Below are 3,537 nucleotides of genomic sequence, written 5' to 3' on the forward strand. Positions count from 1 at the left end.
GTGGGATGAATCCAGACCCACATGATGTATATTAAATAATACTTATTTTACTTTTAAACGTGACTTAAGAGCGCTGTATAAAGGCAAGCTGGGAATTCCATTCCAGCTTATCCCGAGAAATGTGTGAAACTTCTAGGCTAAATTTTCCAAGCCAGTTAGATACAACCTTTTCCTCCGTTAAGCAGGTGTATATTCCCAGCTGTTACGTGAAACTCAGTTATTTCTGTTACATCTACCATTGCAGCTGATCAGCAAATGCAGCTGTCTTTTAGGGAGCAGTAGTTTCATCTCTTACATGTCTATTAGAAATGGGTTTCATCAACCATTACTGGTGCTATGTGTCAAACACTCTAAAATCCTGAGCAAGACTGATGACACTGCATTTCATGTTAGCGTTTGGGTAGAGACTGTGTAGCTGTTGAGCCTGGATTATCTCATGGGCTCTACAGCCACACATGCAAAACACTTTTGCAGTAATTTCCTGTAGATAAAGAGGAGGGTTTGGAAGGTTTTTGGTTTTGCATAAGCATTCAAATGGTGGTCTCTTAACACGTAGCCTTGTCCTCTCATGGGTGTGAAGTTTATGATCATTGGGAACTGATGAAACAGGTTTTTTGTATCTTAGCTGACTAGTCTAAACCAAGTCAAACATTGCTTCTGTATCTTTCAAGAAGGTGTATTTCTAACACATTGTGAAACATCTTAATGGACTAGTGACATAAAAAATTGTGACATCTCTATTTATATACATTCCTTCTTGGATTGGTTTGTTTTTTTTTAAGGGTTCAAGTAAAATGTCTGGTAGGTTTTGTCAATAACGTGTCTTGACTGTAATGTAATATGACACTGAAATAAAAGGAAGAGTGATTATTCATTACTTAGACACTGAGCTTCATTTAACTGTAGTGGGCTGCCATCAGTGTGCAAGTTTCCTAACAGTTCTTAACATCTGGTAAAATAAGGAAGTTAACCTTGATAACTTCTCTCATAACTAACTTTTCAATTGCTGTGGCTTGTCCCTGCCATGGTAAGGGGAGAGAAGAGCAGCACCTTTCCTTAAAAGCCATCATAGGAGACTGCTCTGGCATACAGCTCAGAGGATGGTGGGGGTTCTTTTGTTGGTTTGTGTTTCTTTTGGGTTTTTTGTACCTGCCTCTGTTTAAATCTGTTTGGTTTATTACAAGACTTTTGTATTTATGTGCAGTTTGGACAATTTCCGGTGCAATTGATAAATGTATTGAGCTTTGCTAAACTATGTTACATTTATAAGGATGGCACGAGGTTAGTAATTACATGCCTACTTATTTGTACAGTTTATTGCAACCTTGCCTGTGGAAGTGTGCAGGAAGATTTTAAAGCAAGTATCTAATCCTTATGTTGCATTGAAGTACATTAGAAAAGTGGCATCAAGCAGCATGACTGCCTTATCTGTGGTGTTTCCTTTCATAGACTCCCCATAACACTTAGCTAAGAGCAAGTAGAGCATTTGTCTGCAGGGCAGAAAACTATGGGTAAAGACTGCTCTAGTGGAAGCAGTCAGCTGAACACTACCCACTGGCTGACCTGTGTTAGGAAAGGGAATTGTACCATAAGATGACACATCAATTAGCACTTAGTTGCTAAGGAGTTGTCACTGTTGATCAGCCCATCACTGAGAGACTGAGTGCTCTCTGCCTGGAGAAGGATTCCTGAGTCTTGGAAGGGGCAGTACCTGTGATTTCTGTCTATCACACTGCATGAACCTTCCCAGGTAAAGAGATTTATGCAAGTGTGGCATGCAGCAGAAGAATTTCTATTTATTTTTTTAAGGAGGTAATTACAAATTATTCCATGTAAGAAACTCATCTCTGACTCGAGTACTTGTTGCAAGGTTGTTCCAGACACTCTGATGGAAGCTAGGTTCTTGTCTTCGGAACTGCAGCAAAAGTCTTTTTGGATCAGGTCTGATCTGCCCCTTCCTACCAAAGTTACCTACCAAGGCTTCCAAGGTCAGTTATAAATCTGAAAGATTTCATGTGTGGTGTTCAGTTGTTGCTTGCTACAGCAGGTGTGCTTGTTTCAGCCCAAATACCTGCTGTGCCTTCAGAAGTACAGCTGCTGTAGCTTTCCCACCAGCTACTCGTTATTGCAGATAACACTGAAGGTTTATGCTGGGTACTGGTAAATTTATGGAAGGGTGTCTGTGGTCCCAAAGCCCATGCACAATTATCGAAGGCAGACTAATCTCAGAAGTCACAATAAGGTGATTCTAATGGTGTTTTTCTTTCCTTCCCTTGCTGTACAAGTTTGCCTGCATTATTCAAAGACAGGTTATGCTGGTGTCCTACCCAAAAAGCAGGAACAAAGGAAGTATTCAGGAGAATTAAGCAGTTGAATGATAGCGGAAAGTCTCTTAGGACTAGAGTCTTGTTACAGAGTCTGTCTGGATGTAATGGGCATGAGGCCCCAGGAAGCCAGCAGGAGGGGAAGCACACAAGTTGATGGTCTTTGGCTAGTGTCATGCATTGCTGTATGTGCTTCTTCATACTGTTCCTCCATCAGAATTGGTGGTAAGAGAGTGAGGGAAAGCTGTTGGAAACGAGTGCTACCACTAAGAGCTGCTGTGAAAGCACAGTATGTGCCACCAGGCAAGCAGCACATGATCACAGACCAGGGTCTTTCCATGGTCCCTAACCTTCCTAAATCAGCTCTTTGAACATCATTTGCTGCTTATTCAGGGGCAGAAAACTGGGACCATTTTTTGGGGTGGTGCATAGCCCATTGCAATCAGATTGTCACAAGAAGGGATATGCCTGTGATTATTGTTTGCAGGTTAAAAGATGATACCATTCCTTGTGTGGAGCATTTTCCTAATGTGGATGTGGTGCTGGTTTCATCACTTGAGCTAAGCAGCCAGTGCCTCACTTAATGCCATAGCAGTGCTGAGGCCAGAAAAATGTTGAAAGTAAGAGTAAATTTAAAACAAGGTAAGAGGAGGTAGGTCTGCAGCAGCAGGTTGAGCTTGGGCAGCCATTTCCAATCTAAGGTGGGTACTAGACATGTGTGCTAAGGGAAGAGGGAGTGCCATGTCAAGTTGAAGGAAATTTATTCCTTGGAATAACATGAGAAAATGATGCCTGGCTTAGGAAGATCCTGAGCAGCAAATGGTAGTAGACAGTGGGGGCATACTTGAGGCAAATACTATCCTGTTACTAATTTGTCTCCACACTGCTGGGAAGGAGGCACTGCGATGGATAGACTTTTGGTTTGATGCAGCTGCTCTCATTGTCATTGTACAGATATTTAATACACATCTATGCTGCACCTAGTATGTATGAAGATAGCACAAGGAATTAGAGTTAGGAATCTCTCTGTTATGGGCAGCAGCTACATGGGAAAGCTGTACAGTGAGCTGGTGCAGCGGTGCTGGGTAAGCCCATCAGAGGGCTCTTCTACCTGGCTAGGTAAAGCTAGGACAAGGAGAAAGTTCAGATGGGATTGAAGACTGTTGCACAAACAATTCTGTTGCAGTATTTGCAATGGAATAACTACAGCATC

This window comes from Pithys albifrons, chromosome 3, assembly GCF_047495875.1.
Source record: "Pithys albifrons albifrons isolate INPA30051 chromosome 3, PitAlb_v1, whole genome shotgun sequence".
NCBI lineage: Eukaryota > Metazoa > Chordata > Aves > Passeriformes > Thamnophilidae > Pithys > Pithys albifrons.